The sequence below is a fragment of the Arachis ipaensis genome, chromosome B05, assembly GCF_000816755.2.
Source record: "Arachis ipaensis cultivar K30076 chromosome B05, Araip1.1, whole genome shotgun sequence".
In the NCBI taxonomy this organism is placed as follows: Eukaryota; Viridiplantae; Streptophyta; class Magnoliopsida; order Fabales; family Fabaceae; genus Arachis; species Arachis ipaensis.
In genome coordinates, this window is record NC_029789.2 from 127651407 (window position 1) to 127660697 (window position 9291).

Consider the following 9291-nt stretch of genomic DNA (forward strand, 5'->3'; position numbering starts at 1 on the left):
CTTCAAGTAGTACATGCATTCGTGTGCAATTAAAATATTATCAGATATCAGTCTTCCTTTTAAAAAAGTACTCTGGTTCACACTCACTACCTCATGCATAAATAGTTGAACCAGGTGAACTAGAACTTTAGAAATAATATTATAGAAAACTAAAGAAAGGCTAATAGGTCTAACCTGTGACATATCACTAGCATCCGACACTTTAAGTAAGAGACAAATTTGAGTATGATTGAATTCTTTTAGAATCCTACCACCTCTAAAAAAACTGTGGACAACTTTATGTACATCATTTCCCAATATGTCCTAGTAATAGTTGAAGAATTTTACTGTGAATTCATTATCTTCTAGAGCACTCTGTGGACATACACTAAATGTATCTCTTTTTATTTTCTCTAATGAAACTGCTTTCACTAGCCTACGGTTCATGTGAGCTATAACCGTAGTTGTAAAATCTTCAAAAGCACTAGAGGGATCAGATAGTGTAGTCGCCGTGAAAATATCTTAGAAATAATTTCTAGTGATGCTCTCAGGGTCGAATGCCACTTCACCATTATTCCCAACTAGTCTCCAGATCTTATTTTTTCTGTTCCTATCTTGAAACTTCTAGTGAAAAAATTGTGTTTGAATCCCCTTCTTTGAGCCATAAACACCTGGACTTTTTCTTTCAGTATCGTTCTTCTTTTAAATGTTCCTCTTCCAATTTCTTCTCTAATTCATCTATGTCCTCCCCCCGAATACTCCTGCTGGTCGCATTTCTTCCAACTGTACATTAATAGCTTCAATTTCCTTTTGAGAATTTAATTTACTTCTCTGCTTCAAAGCAACTAGTTGATAATGACAGTGCTTTAATTTCTGATCCAATAAGAACATAGGAGAGCCCTTAAATACCATTCTCCAAGCCTCCTCAACAACCTTCCACACCTTTTTATTTTCACACCATCTCTCTTAAAACTTGAATCTTCTCTTACTAACCCACCTTAGTGGATCTGTGTCCAATAGAAGTGGAGCATGGTCAGAGTCATTTTTCGAGAGTTTTTTTACCACAGTCATTTCATAATTCTCCCTTCACTACAACCCAACCAATGTACGGTCAAGTCTTTCCATAATTAAATCATTCCATGTTCTTCGGTTAGATCATGTGAAACTATATCTCATCATTCCAAGATCAACAGTGTATTATTATCAATAAAGCAGTTAAAATTATCTAATGAAATAGCAGATCTAAGATTATCTCCCATGTTTTTTCTTTGACTTTTGATAGCATTGAAGTATCTCAAAATCACCACCCTACCTCCGAATTAGGATAGGACAGCCAAGATCTCTTAGAATTATTCCATTCGAATTTGCTCATTAGTGCTGAGATACACAACCACTAGAAAAAGTAAAATGTATATAATATATTGGTTAGAATAGAAAAAGTAAAATGTATATAATATATATCAACCATAGACCAATTGTTTTTAATTTTTGAATTAATTTTGCTAGGGAACCAAAAGGGGGTCCAGCCAACTTCTGCCAACTCCTATTGGGCTGGACCCCGAAGACCATTTCACCCCAAAAGAACATCCAAAATTAACCCCAAATGAACAAAATTAACCTTAGCTAACCCTCCCTTTTTCACCGTTTTACCTTAGCAGCATCCAAAACCATTCAACGGCAACGCCTCCCAACCAAGTTCGTCAGACAACTTTCTCATCTGCCGTCAACTGCCGCAGTGCCTCCGTTCGTCCACATGCGAGCAACAGCCGGCGTTGAAAGCTCGCCCCGGAACGCCGCAACCCCTCCATCCCATCCATGTGCTACCAACCGCATTCGTTAGAGGTTCAGCCCATACCACCGCAGCGTTGTCGTGCCACCCACGTCCGAGAAACCAGGGGGGGTTTGATTCCCACCCATAGTGCAGCACTGCTGCTGCATGTCGTTGTCGCAGCGCCGTTGAAGCGTCCTTGCTCTACTCTGACAAACACAGCATCGGACTTCTCCTGCTCGGGCCTTGAAGCCTCGCCGACAGTACTAATCAGTTAGTATTTAATCATTGGTGTTGCTTGATTTTGGTATGCCCCAATGGATGTTACTTGATTTTGTATCAGACCATGTAGTAACACATTCATATAGTGTATGGTTAACGAATTATCAGATGTTGCTTCTGAATTGGGTTTTCTCTGGTATTAGTTGTTTCTCATTTGATTTATTGGTAGGAAACTAGCAGCAACAACAATGTAATGTAGAAGTGCCATGTTTTTGTTGGTTTTTCTTCTTAATGGAAAGTATTGATTATTCTTCAATTGTGGAACACTATAAAACCATAATAGACTTGTAAATGTAAGTTTGAAAGATTTCATTTTTGGTAGCACCCCTGACCAACCAGGATATGCCCCTAAATTTCATTTTCCTGTTAATTACTCCATGTGTTTCCTTTTCTAAGTCAGATGCTCCAAAATGAGTAGTAAATGTCAAGATGGGGAAGAAGGTAACGTGCTATTTACCGTTATCAACGTGTACTTCCACATGATTCTATTTGTGACTTACAGCTACTGTTGCTATTGACAGAAATTATTAGAGTCGCGATGCTCACCCAGCTACATTCATGACATGATGAGGCAACTCACAAAAAATAACACGGTTGAGAAGCTTGCGGAGGTAGATAAAATTGGTTTTGGATTCTTGAGGCTTGTTTTGGATTGGACTGTGAAGCAGGCCATCATGGTTCATCTGGCTGAATCATATGATGTTGAGACAAGAACCTTGATTATCGACTTTGGCAACATCTGCCTCAATGCCGAGTTAATCGGGTGGGTTTTTGGCATTCCGTCTCATGGTAAGTTCCACTTTCCAAATTAATTAGTGTGCCATGGACATATTCGTGCAAATATCATTGTGTATATATGGTTTATTTTGGACTAACACATGGACATGTTGTAGGCGATCCATTTCCATCCCTGGATGACAAAAATCCGGTGCACGTGGCCATCAAAAAGAGGTTCAAAAGATGGACAACAACTGAACTCCGGGATTTGGTATACGGCTGTCCTATGGCAACGGAATCAGACAGGATGGAGTTCAGGAGATATTTCATATTAGTGGTACTAAAAATGTTCCTGTGCCCTACAACACAGCAAGTAATTTTGCCATGGCACATTTACCCCGTCTTGGATACTTTTGATCCCAAAAGATTCAACTGGCTGTGTAAACACTAAAGTGGTTGGACACGGCAATCGAGATGAATAAACTCAAAGGGAACAAAACTTGTGAGGATTGCATGTTCGTCATGCTGGTAGGATGCATTCAATGACTATTAGTAAACTGAGCATGTCATTTATATTGTAGAGCATAACTTGTCTCCTTCTTCTGTCTAGGTATTATATTTTCAGGGGTTGAAGCACGGTCAGCTTGATAACTATCATGAGCCAGAGCCACGGCTCGCTGCGTAGACCACAGAAAATCTAGAAAACAAGGCGAAATATATAATTTTTGAGGTACTCATTTATTCGACTATCTCTGTATGTTCAACTATGAAACTCTCTGCCATCCACTATAAATGATTCCCATGTTTAACTCGCTTCGCCATATGTATTTATGAATGGTGTTTATGCCGTATCTATTAATTTAAGCATTGCATGGCTTTTTTTATGTAATCAATCTACTTGGAATTTTTCTTTGTGTTGGCAACGGTTACTTTATGCCAGTACCTAAGTGGATGTTGATTCTGATAGGCATTAAGATATTTTTTTATTACTAAATGGATGTTTTCGCATATGTTTTCCATGTTTTCATGTGTTAAGCATTTGCGAATTCTTGTATTTCATCAAGAAGCGAAGGGCTTTCGTATCTTAAATATTCCTCAGTAGGTTTCTAGGTGTATGTTACCCATTTGTTTTTGACTTCATATAAGTGGCATTTCATTTTGTTAAGCGGCAACAGGTTTCATGTTCAAACTAAATGGAAATTCCTTTATTTTTTTTGCCTACTTTTCCAGTGTTGAAATTGTGATGTGTCTAATTCTTTAAGCATTGAATGGCTTTTAACTGTAATCAAACTACTCGGCTGATTTCTTTGTGTTTGCACCGGTTACTTTATGCTAGTATGTAAGTGGATGTTGTTTCTGATAGGCATCAGGATATTTTTTTTCATTACTAAATAGATATTTCTGAATATTTTTTTCGATTTTACCTATGTTAGGTAGTTGGGGATGACTCCGTTTTTGTAAGATAAATGGATTTTTTTTGGGTTGTGTTAGTAATACTTGTAAGTTTGATTTTAATTCTTGATTCTTTGCATGTCTTAAATCAGGGGCGCCTCGCAACTAGAAAAGGGAAAAGTGAAGACTTAAAAGGCCAATCACCTCAAGCTGTAAGGAAAAAAAGGGCAAAAAAACATAGCAAAAGCGCGAAGAAAAAGCTTCAGTTGCTCCAAGGATAAGCACGTATTTACGCGTTAATGTGTTAATATATTGTTGCTTGCGCTGTATGTATTGCTATTTGTCATATGTAATTGACTTTATTATTGTTTATTTGATTCATGCTATGTATACAAATAGGGAAGCTCTGTCGGTAGAGAGAGCGAGCAGGAAGTAATGGAAAGACAACCAACTAAACGCACAACAAAGCCACATCTAACTAGAAAACGGTCACGGCGCGCTGAGATATCAAAAGCTAACCCAAAAGTGAGTTTATGTTTCTGATTGTGTGTGGATTCAATTCTGTACAAGCTTAAGCATTTTCAGATGTCCTATTTTAATGCAATTGGATGTTTCTTTAAATGACACATTCAATGTGAATAAAATAGATAATCCTGTCAGCTACCAAGAAAAAGGGGGGAGTTAATAGAGACTGTACACATAAGTCCAAAACTAAACCGTCTGCAGAGAAAGCTGCCCCAATGAGCCCAAAGGATAGCAAAGACAATGAGCCTCTTGCTAAGAGGATGCGTCGATTGTTTCACCAGGGAGTTGACCAACAGAAAAGAAGAATGGAGACCACCAACAAGAACCTCAATTAGGGAAACACACCACAGGAAATAACTGACTCCAGAGTTTCCGATCCAAGCACACTCTCAATAGTACTAGTGCAACATGAAAAATGGGAATTTGACGGCAAGTTTCCCGTGCAAAACTCTGTTTCTTGTGTCTATTTTGCTCAATATGAAATTACAAAATGTATGCATACAAAATATTCTTTTGTCTAACATTGGTTGATTTTGATGCAATAATCTTGATTTCTTGTCAATACGAGACCCGGAGAGTGAAAAAATATGGGAATACCTTGAATAACTTCAGTACACGAATCCCTTGAAGACCGTGACGCCGAATAGTCTGTCTTGCCAGACACCTAGTCCATAGAGCCTCCGCTTCTCCCCCGGAATGACTCAAATTGAAAAGAGCCCTACCCAATGCACTCCTATAACGGTGCATTCATTGCTAAAGGGTCAAAAGCTCGACGAGGATGATGAGCAACGAGTGCGACAATGGGCTGTCAATGCCTGGTGGACGAAGAGCAAGCCGTGGCGTCGTATGAAGGAAAGTCACATCTAGTACTGCTCTGGGAGGACCTGTGCATGCTGCAACCCCGTTGCTGGGTCAACAACAACGTAAGTAAAACAAACTCGACCAATGAAAATTTATCATGCAGATCGTTCAGTGGATGTGTTTCACTTTTAATGACTCGACATCATCATGATTTAAGCATGAGTTATATTGCATTTCTCTAGGAATTTTGGCATGCATGATGTAGTGGATTTTAGTATTTAAGATTCGTGCGATGATACTCAATAGTGTTGGTTTAACAGGAAACGATTTTGCAAAAAAGGAACCTGGATTATTTCAGGGAGGTCCCTACCTTGAGCTACGTGGATTTGGGTCCTCACTTCGGTGTCGATACCAAATATTTTGACAAAATAATAGCTTCCAGGAGACAATGGCTTAGTCAATCTGCTAGATTACTAAAAAATATATGTTTTTTGTCTCTTATTTTAGGCGTTTGGTTATATTAAATGAACTTATGCTTGCATACTTATCTAAGGTGATGTCTTTATTTCGATTTGGGGGGTGTCATTCTGCATGCTTTGATACATTTGTTTACATCGCAGTGGTTATTTTCCGTCTGTATTGATCGTCATTGGTGGCGTATGCCTTTAAGGTCCCTCGAAAAAGGTTGTGGGTACTGAATAGTCTGCATTCTGGAGCGCATAATGCTGAACGGTTGAAAATAGATGCTTATGCGGTAAGAATATATGACTCAATTACCACGAAAACATTCTCACTCATTAAACATGTAACATACAACGGTAATCAAACTGTACTTGCTTTTCAGGGGAGAATTATTGAAGAAGTAGCTAAAGTGTCAATCCTCGCATACGAGCCAACTGAGAACGGCCTACCTCATTTATATGCCAGCGTCCCAAAACAACCTAACCAATGAGTTGAAATGCAGCCTATCAATAATATTACTTGCAATTCACTTGATATCGCTACTTAATCTCGTGGTAAAAAATAATATTTCTTTCCATACATGTAGTTATGATTGTGGTGTATACGTGATCAAATTCACGCAGTACTGGAGTTTAGACAAACCCTTGCAAATTTGGGACAAGGTGAATTTAAAAATCCTATTACAATTAAATTTCATCTCTTTCCGATTAATTACTTTCTCGCTTTTAAATCTCTCGCTCACAACCAATTTTGCCATTCAGGACATTCTGCAGGAGTTTCGAAAGGAAATTATTCTAGAAATAGTGATAGGTCCTCATAATTCACTCATTGGATAGGCTCTACAGGCGTTGGATGATCATCCTGCATGCCACAACCAGTCGAGAAACAAAACTAAGGAGATGAGAACCCCCTTCACAGCACCGAGCACGAAGACAATGCTACAACATGTGGGGTTACCTATGAAAAATCCAAGCAAAGGGGGAAGACAACAGAAGAAGTAAGATGCCTAGAAAAAAATCATGAAAACGTACACTTGTCATACTATTTCTATAGTTTCCTTGTGCTAGAGTTGTGGACGTTTATAGGGCATTTTCTTCCTTACAGTAGTTTCTTCTGTAAGCCATACACATCATGTTGCTCTGCAGGTAGTTGATTTTCTTTTGGCGAGTTCTATGTGGATGTTGCTTCTGTAGAGCACAAGCATGTTTTTTTTTTCATATTGAATGGATGTTTCTTATAAATTTTTAGACCTTTCATATGTTAGGAATTTGCGATTGTCTGTATTTAGTTAACAAGTGAATGGCTTTTCTTTTCTCAATTATCCCTCGGAATATTTCTTGGTGTATGTACTTATTTGTTTTTGCCTAGATATAGGTGGATTGTTGTTCTGTTTAGCAGTAGCATGTTTCACCTTCATACCAAACCTAAGTATATTTTCCTAGTTTTCTAATGATGAAATTGTGGATGTCTTTAGTTCCTTAAGCATTGCATGGCCTTTTTATGTATTCAATCTACTCTGTTTGGTGTATGTACCCCATTTTTTTCTGACTACATATAGGTGACATTTTGTTTTGTTAAGCGGCATGATATTAATTAAATAGAACTTTCTTTTTTTGTTGCCTAGTTTTCTATTGCTGAAATTGTGAAGTTTCTGGTACTTTAAGCATTGCATGGCCTTTATGTAATCACTCTACTTGGCAGATTCCTTTGTGTTGGCACCGGTTATTTTATCCCATTTTCTAAGTGGAGCATTAGGATGTTTCTTTTTTTATTCCAATTGGATGTTTCTGAATACGTTTTTCGAGTATTCATGTGTTAAGCATTTGCGAATGCCTGTACTTCATTACGAAGTGAATGGCTTTTCTTTTCTTAGATATTCTTTAGTAGTTTTCTTGGCGTATGTAATTTATTTGTTTTTTACTAGATATAAGTGGCACTTTATTTTCTTAAGCGGCAGCAAGTTCTGTGTTCAAACTAAATGAAAATTCCTATTTTTTTTGCCGACTTTTCTAGTGTTGAAGTTGTGATTTCTCGAATTCTTGAAGCACTGCATGGCCTTGTTCTGTAATCAATCTATGCAACAAGTTTCTTTGTGTTGGCACCGGTTACTTTATGCCAGTATCTAAGTGGATGTTACTTCTGATAGACATCATGATGTCTCGTTTCGTTACTGAATGGATGCTTCTGCATATGTTTTTCGATTTTACCTGTGTTGAGTAGTTGGGGATGACTCAGTTTCCGTAAGGTGTTAATAGATTTTCTTTTCTTAATTATCCATATGCATTAACATGTTGGTTTATCACACCAAATAAATGTGTCTTAACAAAATCAATGCAAGTGACAAAGCAAAAATAGTCACGTCGAACGCGTTTATGTAAAAAAAAAAAAAATAACATAATCCAGCTATATAGAGGAAACCACCTACACCAAAAAAATGTACAACCCAACGAAATGATAACTAGCTATGCCCAAAAGAGTTCAACAGAGACCTGAGTCCACCACCATCCGATGCATTCCAAATAGTAGCATCCTCAAGTCCTTTCTTTCCAGATGCATCATAATCATTATCTGTCCAAAGGTCAACAACATCCTACACAAGGAACAACACAAAAACAAAAACAACATATATGAATCAACAACACCATCTCAAACAAAATGATGAAATATACCTCATTCTAGCACATACCGGATGTGATTTTCTCTTCTTTTTTTACATCGATTTTTTAATTGTCTTGTCCAAATCTGCTCCAAGCCTCTTACTCTTCGGCCGTCCTTTAGTTGTAACTCTTGAAGGTCCCTACATGTCATGTACAATAACACCACCTGTGCTCTGTGCAGGCATGGTATTTTGAGTCGCAGCAACAGTAGTGGAATGCATGCTGGCATGGTAATCAGTCAGTTTGGACTTTGCATCCGAGAAGACCGAATACAACATGGCTGCTTCCTCATCACAAGTAACGAACTCCTGTGCAACATTATAGAACTTTGAACACAAATGCCTGAACAGGTTGTGACTTTCATTGGACCGAGCCACATCATGGCTACTCCTAATGTAGGTGTGCTTGCGCATGACGTTCTTACTCCATCGAGGAAGAACATAGCAGCTTGATACTTTGTTAATTCTGTCGTACGAAAACACAGCAAGGGTGTGGCAGCACAATATACCGGTGGATTCAAACATGTTGCACTCGCACTGACCCTTTTTGACTCAATAGGTCAAAATCTATTGTGAAATTACAGTACAAAGTCTTCTCTCAAACTATCTTCTGCTCGTCCACTTTAACAAAAATAGAATCACACTGGTGTTCAGTTGACCGAACAACGCAATCAACTTTTTTTCTTAACTCCAACTGAACATCCTTGAA